The sequence below is a fragment of the Marmota marmota genome, unplaced genomic scaffold (assembly GCF_001458135.2).
Source record: "Marmota marmota marmota unplaced genomic scaffold, marMar, whole genome shotgun sequence".
Taxonomy (NCBI): Eukaryota; Metazoa; Chordata; class Mammalia; order Rodentia; family Sciuridae; genus Marmota; species Marmota marmota.
In genome coordinates, this window is record NW_026000185.1 from 13,187,250 (window position 1) to 13,199,248 (window position 11,999).

The 11,999-nt window shown below is 52.4% G+C and overlaps 1 protein-coding gene across 1 annotated transcript in view; it reads right to left on the reverse strand.

Moving 5' to 3' along the window:
- The window catches only part of Tmc7 (transmembrane channel like 7), a 45,973-nt gene extending 33,980 nt beyond the window's left edge, over positions 1 to 11,993 (reverse strand). Inside the window, exon 1 of the mRNA XM_015491114.2 lies at positions 11,929 to 11,993. The gene's annotated coding sequence lies outside the window, so the exon portion shown is untranslated. The remainder of the gene's footprint in view (positions 1 to 11,928) is intronic.
- Positions 11,994 to 11,999: the final 6 nt, after the last annotated feature.

The following is an 11,999-nucleotide window of genomic DNA, read 5'->3' on the forward strand; positions in this document are numbered from 1 at the left end:
AAGGTCAATCCCCAGTACCCCACCCCCCCCCCCCCAAAAAGGACAAAGTTTAGAGGGGTGCTTGTCCCAGAGGGGGCTCCACCTGGGGAGGAGAAGTGACTGGCAGGCACATCTGGAGAGCACCCTCAGGTCCTGCCGGAGGATCTTGGCAGCTCTTGTTGACACGACAACGAATCCAGCCAAAGGACATGAACCCTCCCTGCACGTGGGCCAAGCATGATCTAAGTGGCACCAGCAGCAGCACCAGCGAGCGTGCCCAGAGCCTGCCCCACCGTGGTGGGTGCTGAGCTCCCTGCAGGGTTCTGCTTCCCACTCACAGGACCGTGGGAACTCTGGGTAATAGGGCCTGTAGGTCACCGGGTCCAGGCCTGCGCTCGCTGCGGTGGGAATTAGTAGTCTCCCCTGATCCTCAGGAAGAGCCTTCCAGACCCCAGGTCAGTGCTCAGAACCAAGATGGCCCAGAACTCTACAGATACTGTTTTTTCCCTTGTGTATATATGCAAATTTGGCACCTTTTCCATCTTAACTGTGGCTCTAACTTTTGCAGTTTGGCAGAAAAACCAACATGGATTTCTTTTTCCTTCTTCTTGATATCATGGATAGAACATTTATTTTCACTGTAGATCTTAACAACCTGAGCATACAATTTTTTTTTTCTCATTAAGTCAAGAACTTCCACTTTTTCAATTAAAGGAGACACTCTGTGGCTTCTATTGGGTATATCTGAATTGCCAACATCACTATTCTTAGGCTTTGTGGCTATTATTAAAATAAGTATTACTTAAACACAAGCACCGAAGTACCTCCACAGTTGAGCTGATAACCAAGATGGTTACTAATTTACTAACGGGCAGGTGGCATACACAGCATGGATACTCTTGAGTGAGAGCATGAGTCAAGTCCCAGGTGGGAGATGAAACAGGAAGGAAGGTACCCACTACTCAGAACTTAGGAATAGTTTATTTCTGGAATTTTCTATTTAATATTTTTGAACTATGGTTGACCACAGGTAATTAAAAAGCCATGGCAAATAAAACCTCAGATAACTGGGGACAACTGTAGTTCTGCTTCACAACTGGGGCTCCAGGACTCTGGAGAGAAAAATGACTTGCTCTCCACCTGGATGAGTTTTTACTCACTCTTCCACCTCCACACACCTCCCAAGGGCCCACTCCACAATGACCATCTCCATCATTAGCCCCCCTTCAACTGTGTGATGTGTTGGACCCCTCCCCCCATTAGCATAGGAACCCTGTCTCTACATCACCACCTGCAGGGTCTCACAGAATGCCAACACCAAGAAACACCAGCTGAATGAGTGAGTAAATGAGTGCATTATGAATGAACACGCGCCTGCCATCCCAGCGGCTCGGGAGGCTGAGGCAGGAGGACCCAGAGTTCAAAGCCTCAGCAATTTAGTGAGGCTCCAAGCAGCTCAGTGAGACCCTGTCTCTAAAAAAATACAAAAACGGGCTGGGGATGTGGCTCAGTGGTCGAGTGCCCCTGAGTTCAATCCCCAGTGCCCCAAAAAAATAAAAGTTAGGGCTGGCGTGGTGGCTCAGTGGTAGAGCGCTTGTCTCGTCAAATGTGAGGCACTGGGTTCAATCCTCAGCACCGCATAAATAGATAAAATAAAGGTATTGTGCCCATCTATAATTTAAAAAAAATAAATAAAAAAAATAAAAGTTAAAAAAAAAATAAATGAATTGGGTGCTGAGGATACAGGCAACCCTGAATGACTCACCAAGACAACCACAGTCCATGGTGAGCTTCCCAGGAAGGCAGGGTGCCAAAAGATGAGAAAAAGATTTAAGAAACTTTTTAAGAACATATTCTTTTCTATGTGTCTTTTTCCAAAATGGAAAATTTTTAAAGGAAAACAAACGGACTGAGATGTCAACTGTATACGACCTTTTTCTTATTTCAGGTTCTTTACACAAACCAGCCCTATTAGGAACACGTTTTGCTGGTTCTTCCAACAGGATAAAATGCGGTGTGTACACACACACACACACACACACACACACACTATTGGGTATGACTGATAGCAGCAACAGAGAACTCGATTTCAGGACTTCCTGAAAACCTTTCCACTCACTGTCCTTTGGTATGGCCTTTATTTGGGAGGCTAATTAGAGGTGGGGTACCCAAATAATTTGTGCTTACATCTACCGAAGGGTCTTAACCCAGGAGTCCTACAGTCCAGGGACCCTGGCTGGGGGCCATGACATGTTCATCAAATGCTAAAAGACTGCAAGGCCAGGGACCCATCACGACTGCCCCCCTCAAAGACCACCCAGCCACTCACACACCCGTTCACTCGGCCACCGGACCACTGGGAAACATGGACTGAGCATCTACGGTGGGTCAAGCCCTGCTCCAGGATTGCAACAAAGCCCTGAATATGACGCAAAATTGCCCTTTCTTTTGGCACCTGTGTTCTATTGCGGGAGACTTATGCAACTGAGAACCAGATAGTTTAGTTGGTGAGACAACTTTAAACAAAGCGGCCAAGGTCAGTCTCCTGAGAGAGTGAAATCAGAGCAAAGACTGAAGGCCGGGAGAGAAAGCCTCACAGCCACCTGGGGGAAGAGAATTCAAAGGTGACAGAAGAGCAGTGCAAAGGGCCTGAGGTAGAATGGTGCTCGGTCAGTTTGGTCAGTTTGAGGGATCGTGTGGCTGGGGAGTCAGCAGGGAGGACGGCAAGGAGAGACAGAGAGTCAGGGGAGGATTGGACCAGGCCACATTGGGCCCTAGGGGTCATGGGAGGACAGTGGCTTAAATTAGGGAAGGTGGGAGCCGTGGCTAAGGCAGAGGAGTGATGATCAGATTCAGGTCCACACGGGGCAGCATGGTTACAGTCCAGCTGGGGCACACGGGCTGGGTTGGCTGGTCTCCTGCAATGAAGGAAAGGCTCTCTACCTGTGCTGTCCAGCATGGTGACCCCTGGCCTCATGGGTCCATGGAGCAGTTGAGATATGGCTGGGGTGATGGAGGAAATGAATCTTTAATGTGGCCAGACTGCATTCACGGGGACCCGTGGCTGCTGCACCAGAGAGTGGAGGGGCCCAACCACAGGAGCCCAGGGCACAGGAGTCAGGGCAGAAGCCAGAATCCCCTGGGGCCTCCTTGGTCTGCCAGACTCTAAGCAGCAGGGCTGGGAGAGCCCTGAGTCATGCCAACCAGCATGGGGTGGGGCCTGGGGCCAGGGTGGGGCCTGCTCTACCACCAGGTGAGCAAACAGCCCCAGAGCAGTGACTAACTCGCTCTTCAGAGCCACGGCTGGACCCAGGTCTCCCGGTTTCCACCTGGCTGACTGGCTTCCTGTGATTCTGTCTGGGGAGCAGAGAGGCCACCAGCCTGGGTAGGAACCCCAGCCCCACCCTGGGAAACCCGGCAACTTTCTTCACCTTTCTGTGCCTCCATTTCCCCTCCTGTGACATGGGGACAACAGCTCCTACCTCCTACAGCTGCTCTGAGGACTGGGAGCTTGGACAAGAGCCCAGCAAACCTCATCTACCAGGAGCCAGACAGTAGATAATTACTATGCATCATTCGGTCTCCATCGCAAGTCCAGGGGACCTGGTAGGAAAGCAGCCACCAAGGATCAGAAAATGAATGAAGGGCACAGCTGTGTTCTAATAAAACTTTATTTACAAAAGTCGGTGGCAGGCTGGATTTGGCCTTAGAACAGTGGCTGATCCACTGTGCCGGACACCCGTAGGCTGGGACTCTGGTTCTAAGGAGCTTTACTTAGGCTAGTTCTGGAGACTCAATCTGTATCAGCTCAGCCCTGATGAGGACTCCCCCCACCACATCACGTGATGGCGGGGGTGAGGGGGCATTGCACTGCCAAACAGGGAGCACAGGGGAGACGGGGTCCCATAACCCCTTGGAGGACACCTCTACAAATGACCTGAGGACCTCCCATGAGGCTCCACCTCTTAAAGGCACCACATCACTCTCAATACCGACACCCTGGGGACCAAGCCTCCCACACAAGGACTCTTGGGGGACAGTCCATACCCAAACCACAGCTGGTGGCTTGTCAAGTAACTGCTCAGAGCCTCGGTTTCCACAAAAGTTAAGCGGGCAACTGATCCCCATGTTATGGAGTTGCCATGAGGTAATTAAAGGATGTGATTCCACAGAAAGTCCAAGGTGCAGACCCGGGCCACCACCAATCCTCTCCAACTACTTCCTGCGTGACTGACCTCGTCCCCCCTGCTGCTGCCCTAAGCTCCAGCCTGAGGTCCCTGTCCCTGAGTGCCCTGACCGCCCCTTGACATCCTTCAGGCCTCAGCTTATAGAAGTCACCCCCTGGGTGGCCTCCACCACCCCGGGCCCTGCCTCCCTCTCTCTTAGCCCTAGCCACTAGGGCCAGCTCCATGACCCGACCTGTTCTTCCTTCACCTCCTCGGTGGCCTGCCTTGAGGTAAAGCTCCGGGGAAGCAGGGACCCTGCCTGCCGCCCAGGGCCCAGTACAGGGTCAGGGCTCAGGGTTGGTCCCCTCCCTTCCTCCTCCTCTTCCTCCTCTGAGGGTGGAGGGTGCTGCTCTGGGTGGTCCCCCACCCAAACAGTGCTCCAGGGGAAAAGCAACCAGACACCACAGAGGCCAGGACTGGGCCGTTATTTCCCCCTTTTATCTCTCTAAATTGTCCACTTCCTGAAACAACAAACAGAGCAGGCCAGCCAGGCTGCCCGCGGGGCCTAATCTGGGCCCTCGTTGCTGGGCAGAGCTCAGCCTCTGACCCACAGAGGGAAAAAATAGCCCACGTCAGAGGGAGAGTCCCAGGGAAGCCGTCCAGCAGTGACCAGGACATTCCTGGAAGGGGGACAGCCTCAGAGAGGAGGGGCCCAGCAGATCAGGGGGGATAAACAGGGCAGGTCAAGGGGCTTCGTCCTCAAAGGCAGACTGTCGCCCTGAGGGAGCCCAGGGACACGGGTTCTCCTCTGCCACCTTTCCACCTGCTTCTGCCCTGCAGCCTGCCCACCATGGACTCAGACTCTCTTTCCTCCTCTAAGTTGTTTAGGTCAGGTATTTTGTCACAGAGAGGAAAGGCTGACAAACACCAGTCACAGGTACGGCCGCTTTTCTCGCCGTAATGCAATATTGGAAATCTGTTCAGGTAAACTACCAGCACACGGAGCCACTGTACTTATCTCTTTTTTTTTTTTTTTTAATATTTTTTTCCATGTTGATGGACCTTTATTTTATTCATTTATTTATATGCAGTGCTGAGGCTCGAACCCAGTGCCTCATACACGCTAGGCAAGTGCTGTACCACTGAGCCACAACCCCAGCCCCTGTATCTTAATGCATTTATTTTTGTTATTTTGTTCTGTTCTGTTTGGGTTTTGGTACCAGGGATTGAATCCAGCGGTGCTTAACCACTGAGCCATATCCCCAGCCCTCTTTATTTTTTATTTTGAGACAGGCTCTTGCTAAGTTGCTTAGGGTCCTCCTTTAATTGCTGAGGCTGGCTTTGAACTTGTGATCCTCCGGCCTCAGCCTCCTGAATGCTGAGATTACAGGTGTGTACCACAGGGCCCAACTTGATACGTTTCTTAAATTTAAAAACTGGACACTCGGGCTGGGGCTGTAGCTCAGTGGTAAGGCATTTGCCTCGCATGTGAGAGGCACTGGGTTAGATCCTCAGCTCCATATAAATAAGTAAAATAAAGGCATTATGTCCATCTACAACTGAAAATTTTCTTTAAACTTGACCGTTGGCTTGATAAAAATCCTTAATAAGCTAAAGAGAGAAGAGAACTTTCTCAGCCTAAAGAAGTCAACCACAGCCGGACGAGGTGGCATACTCCTGTCATCCCTGCAGCTCAGGAGGCTGAGGCAGGAGGATGGCAAATTCAAAACCAGTCTCAGCCACTTAGTGAGGCCCTAAGCAACTTAGTGAGACCCTGTCTCAAAATTTAAAAATAAAATAAAAAGGGCTGGGGATGTGTCGCAGTGGTTAAGTGCCCCTGGGTTCAATCCCCAGTACCAACCACAGCATCAGTAGTGGCTGGTCGGTCACCACACATGTCCTACCCACACTAACCCACAATGTTAATAACAGGAGACAGAAGTAAGACAAGAGGGGTTTGTGGGAAGTTTGTTTCTCTTGCTCATTTTCCTGAGAAGCTGAAAATGCTCAAAAATAAAAAATAAATTAAAGGAAAAAAACAAGGTAAAGAAAACATGTTTAGACGGGAGCTGTGGTTCCCGCCAGTAATCCCAGCCCCTCAGAAGGCTGAGACTGGAGGATCTCAAGTTCAAGGCCAGCCTCAGCACTTAGACTCAAAATAAAAAGTAAAAAGCGTTGGGGGTGTGGCTTAGTGCTCCGGCGGCCCTGGGTTCAACTGAAAGGAAGGATGAGAAAGAGAAAGAACTCTGAGGAAATGAGTTTAGAATGCCTTTCTCTTTGTAATCTAGAAGCACTCATCAAGCCCTCCCCAGGAGTGGGGAAGGGTACCACCCCCCCCACCCCCGCAGTGCTGAAGGCTACTGTAGGGTGCCCAGTGCCTGTTAATGAGCCGTCTTTGATCCCTTTAAATCCTCTCAGTGACTAGTTATCCCCATTCCACAGAGAAAGCTGAGACCCAGAAAGGTTAAGAATTTGCCCAAGGCCACACAGCTGACAACTGGTGGGTTGGGCCAGGCAGTCCTGTCCACCCACCAGCCAGAGAGGTTCTTTAGGTTTCATCAAAACAAAAGGAAAAGGTTCCACCTCCTCCTTCTGCAGGGACCATTTAGTGCCTCCCTCTCCAAACCCAGCTGTGCCCTCCCCCAGAGGCCCACGTGGCAGCCGGCCAGGTCCCGCCCTCCCTCAGGCAAGGTCAAAGCCAAAGGTTACGTCATGGCTCTGCAGTTCTCCTCCCAGAGCAGAGGCCGCCGAGACAGGGATGGGACCAGGGCTCTGCAGCCACCACAGAGGGCTCAACAGTGCCCAGCCGCAGCCACCTGGACACCTGGGCTGAGTCGCCTGGGTGTCGCTCCTGAGCCACGGAGTCAAGGTCACAGTCTCGACGGGCGGGTTCAGAGACCCACTGGCCCTCGGCGACTGCACGGCCAGGCAGAAGTCCCCAAGAACTAAGAACAGATGTCCAAACAAAAACGTGTGCAAGGGTGTCCACAGTTACACTATCCCAGCAGCCACACGGGGACAATCCAGGGTACCTCGAGAGACACTCGGACAAACGGCGGAGTACTATTCAGCCGTGCAAGGGCATGAAGGGTCCCGCCACACAGCAGAGGAACCCAGTGGAGGGAAAGCGCCCAGGCTCACACAAGCGCCCCGAGGAGGCGAATCCACGGCCGAGGGCCGGCGCTGGACATGAGGAAGGCTACTTAACGGGCACGAGGTTTCTTTCTGGGGTGATGGAATGTTCTGGAACTACACAAAGGCAGTGACTGCACATACAGTGAGCATCCAAAATGCCAATGAGCTCTACACTTCCTGTGCTTTAAGATGGTTAATTTTATTGGGCTTGGTGGCCCATGCCTATGATCCAGTGGTTCAGGAGGCTGAGTCAGGAGGATGGTAAATTTGAGGCCAGTCTAGGCAACTCAGCAAGCCCTTGGGCTTTTTTTTTTTTTTTGGTACTGAGGATGGAACCCAAGGGCTTTACCACTAAGCTACATTCTCAGCCCTGTTTTTTAATGTAGAGACAGGGTGTCGCTGAGTTGTTAGGTGATCACTGCTAAGTTGCTGAGGCTGCCCTGCCTTTGAACTCGTGATCCTCCTGCCTCAGTCTCCCGAGTCTCTGGGATTACGGGCGTGGGCCACTGTACCTGGCACCGAGTCCCTGGGCCTGGGGGAGAAGGAGGACACAGCCCAAGTGCAGGCTGGGGAGGTGGCAGTAGCCCTGCAGTTTCTAACTCCTAACAGAATCTCCCCTTCACAGGTGAGCAAACTGAGGCTCAGAAAAAGAAGTCATTTCTTCAAATCCACAAGCTTAAGAGGCCAAGTGAGCATCTGAACTCAGGTGTCTCTGCTCTCAAAAAATGACACAGCTCGCTGGGCATGGCGCACACCTGTAATCCCAGCACCTTGGAAGGCTGAGACAGGAGGATCGCAAGTCCAAGGCCAGCCTCAGCAACTTATGGAACACGTTAGCAATTTAGCCTGACCCTGTCTCAAAATAAAAAATAACAAGAGGCTGGGGTTGTGGCTCAGCGGTAGAGCGCTGCCTCTCTTGTGTGAAGCACTGGGTTCGACCCTCAGCACGGCATTAAAAAATAATCATAATAAGTAAACAAACTTAAGTTAAAATAAATAAGTAAAAATAAAAAGGGCTGGGGAGGTTGCTCAGTGGTTAGTGCCTTGGGTTCAATCCCCAGGATGGAGGTGAGGGTGGGAGGGGACATACAGCCCAAGAGAAGCGACAGTAACATACAGCTCAAGAGGTGCTTTGAGGATATGGGCTGGGGGCTGTGTGGGCACCGAGAAGGGACACAGAGGCCAGCCTGGGGGAGGCGAGGTAGCCAGGAGGAAGTGATGCCCAGTCAAAGGAGAGGAGTATGTGTGCCTTATGAGGAAGCAAGGTCATAGTCCCCACGGTGGAGGGAAGGGGAGCTTAGCAGCCTCAAGAAGCAAAATGGGGACCATCAGGTGGGCCTGAGGTCAGAGAGGGCAGCTAAGACAGGCCCAGTCAGGAAGGGCAGCTGCTCATTTCTGGCTCATGGAGGCCCACTCTGCCCAGGCTAAGGGGTGAGCTGTCCCCAGCCCTGCAGCCCAGACACTGACAACGGCTAACACTAGGACCAGGACTGGGCCAGGGTCCAGCACAGCCCAGGGCGAGCTCCCTCCCCACATCCTGAGAGTCCCACCCCACGATGGGTGAGCTGCACAGGGCTCACGGACAGGAAATGACACGGGGGACTCCTGAAACCAACTCCTAAAAGCCATTCCCCCTTCCCTCCTGCTGTCTCTGGATCATCCACGCTCAGAGAAGACCACCGCCCTGTCGCCCTGTCGTAGGACACTCAAGCTGTGTCCGGGAGGTGCACAGGGCAACTGAGCTTCAGCCACCCTCCGTGTGAGCGGGCCATCAGAGGAGGGCTCCTGCAGCCCCCGTCAAGAGTTCCGATGGCCACAAGGCCATATGGTGACTGCCTGCACCTAAGGGACCCTGAGGCAGAACCACCATGTTGAGAGCCACAGCTGAGTCGGAATGGCCCCTGACATTTTGCCAGAAATAATGGTTGAGAGGCGAGCCACTAAGATGATACTGGATTGATTCAATTGTATATAGACCCCTGCTGTCCGCCTGGGCGCCCGCTACTTTGGAATTCCCGTTGAGTTCTCGAGGGGAGTGAGTGTGCGCGAAGCCCAGTGGGTGGTGTTCCGGGAGAGTTTCTGGTTGGTGTGTGGTGTGCCTGGAAGGGCCGCGTGGGTGGGGTTTGCGGAGTTCGGAAATAAAGTTTGTTCCTGCTTGAGTGGCTCGTGATTTGTGCCCAGCCAGACTGCAGCACCACTCAGGAAAGTCACTCCCGATTTCTGACCCGCAGAAATGACTAGATTGAAAGTGATTATTACTGTTTGGAGCCACAAAGTTTTGGGGTGATTTATTACACACACACATACCTGAGGCAGGCGCTCACGAGATCCACTTAATCCTTATCATGACCCCCTGAAGCAGGTACAAATGTTATTTCCACTTAATCCACAAGGAAACTGAGGCACCCGCCAGTTTCTGTCGAGAAGTAACCAGAGCCCAGAGTCTCTGCTCCCACGCAGAGCTGCCGGGGTGGCTGCAGATGCGTCTCGCTCATTCATTCCAAGTCCACCGAGCACCTCCTGGGTGCCAGACACCACCCTAGGTGCTACAGAACAAGACGAAGCCCCCACTTTGGGGCACCCGCCATCTGAAAGGAGAGACCTTCCTTAACGAAGGAAAAACAATCAAATCAAGGGCTTGGACAGAACCGAAGAGAAACTGGTCAGAGAAAGAGAGATGGCCACAGGCCTTCAGACTAGAGGCCCAGAAGTCAGCCTCTCTGAGGTGACTCTAGAGGCCCAGCAGGGGGAGGAAGGGGCTGCCCCAGGAAGATAAAAGGGAAGAGGGGTTCAGAGACAATAGCAGATGCCAAGGCCCCAAGCCAGCAGTGAGCTTGCCAAGTGGCTGGAACGGGAAGGCAGCCAGTGTCACTGGGTAGGACCTGGAGCCCCCCCTCTTCCCCTCCCCACCCCCGCTCTCTATCCTTTGGCCTCCCTGGCCCCTAGGGGCAGTGATGTTCGGCCACGATGAGCTGCCTCCATACAGGCCCAAAACAGCGGCACCAACTACTGATCACGGACGGAACCTCTAAAACTGGGAGTCAAAACACGGCTTGGCTCTAGTTGGTCAGCTCAGGTATCTGTTACAATGACAGCTACACACCCCCACCCAACCCTCCTCCCCTGATGTCCACACAGACAGTCCCCGTTTATAAAGTGCCACAGAGTCCCAAAAGGCCTCTTCTGAGCCTCCTGCCCGTGTTGATGGATACCAGGTCAAAAAATCATCTGTCACTCAGGAGGCTGAGGCAGGAGGACGGCCAAGGTCGAGGCCAGTCTGGGCAACTTAGTGAGACCCTGTGTCAAAATAACAATACAATAAAAAGGACATGTGTGGGCCCCTGGGTCCAATCTCCAGCACTGCCAAGAAAAGAAAAAAATGGAGGGAGAGAGAAACCATCTGTCGGAGGAGCAGGGGAGATCTTTCAGTGAGAGGGACCAGTTGTGATATTAGAAAACATCACTTAGTCCCCTTAACACCCAGCAAAGATCTCACAAAGATGACTCTCAGGATCTCTGCACAGGAAACAGGAGTTGGCATCTTCAACGTAATGAATCCAAGAAGAAGATAAATAGAAACTAATTAGAGAAATGTTCGAATGGCTGTTTTTCCTCGGTAGTGCTGGAGAATGGCACCCAGGGCCTTGTGTATGCAGCCCCAACACTCTGCCACTGAACTACCCCCCAGTTCCCGGCTATTCTTAAAAGGCTGAGGTTGAGCTGAGGCCAGCAGTATTAACACTGAACCAGAAAATAATCAGCATTGAACCTTGCTCGATTTCTCCTGATTCCTGAGTCCTTTCCCAGGCTTTAGGTCTCTGGTAGATTTTTTTCTTCTAGAAGTTGAGAACAATCCTTGGTTTTGTTATATCTTTGACTTCCAATTGTAATACAGAAAACACTGCAGATAAAATTCACAGCAGATGAGATTTGTCTTGCTCAGGACAAAAATAAGATACAAATGTTACAAGGAAGTCCGCCTGCTAGCAACTTTTCTAGCTCGACTGGGTGCGGTTTTATATATTTATGTAAAAATTCATGGAGCTGTATTTTGCTGTACATTTTACCCAATAAAAGAGGGGGCTGGGGGAGGGGAGATCATCATGCTTGGCTGGCTATCATTTGTGTGTGCCTTTCTTTGTCCCAGGACTGTGCAGGGCACTTTACAGCTATTTCACAGCTATTTCCACACCATCCTCCTCCCGATTAACTGTTGTCGAATCTGAGGCTCAGAGAAAGCAAGCCACTTACCAAAACGCACACCCCAATAAAGTGCCGGGGCAGAATTTTTTTTCAAGTGGTCTGATGGCAAAGTCTGACATGTTTGGAGGGCAGGCACGGAGGGGAGATGACGGAAGGTGGCCAGGCGGGGCTCCCTGGGTCTTTTTATTTAACAGATGAGGTTCCCATGGAGAGGCTGGCCCAGGATCCCGGTCAGGACCGCGGTTCCCGAGGTCCTCTGCACGCTCTCTCGGGATTGGGGGAGGATGGGGTGGAGGAGGGAAGGCAGGTCTAAGAAGGCTCCCTCTTCCCGCCTGCTCTCTCCCCCAAAGCAGGGCTCGGGACCTACGAGGGGCGCTGCGCGCCGATCCCCAGCACCTGCTGTAGCCGTGCTCCCCTGGCGCCAGCAGCGCCGCCCGCCGCCTACCTTGGTGGACCACCGGCTGCCTGGGGGGCCTGCCGGCCTGGAGCGCATTGACGCTGGACTCGCTCATGGCT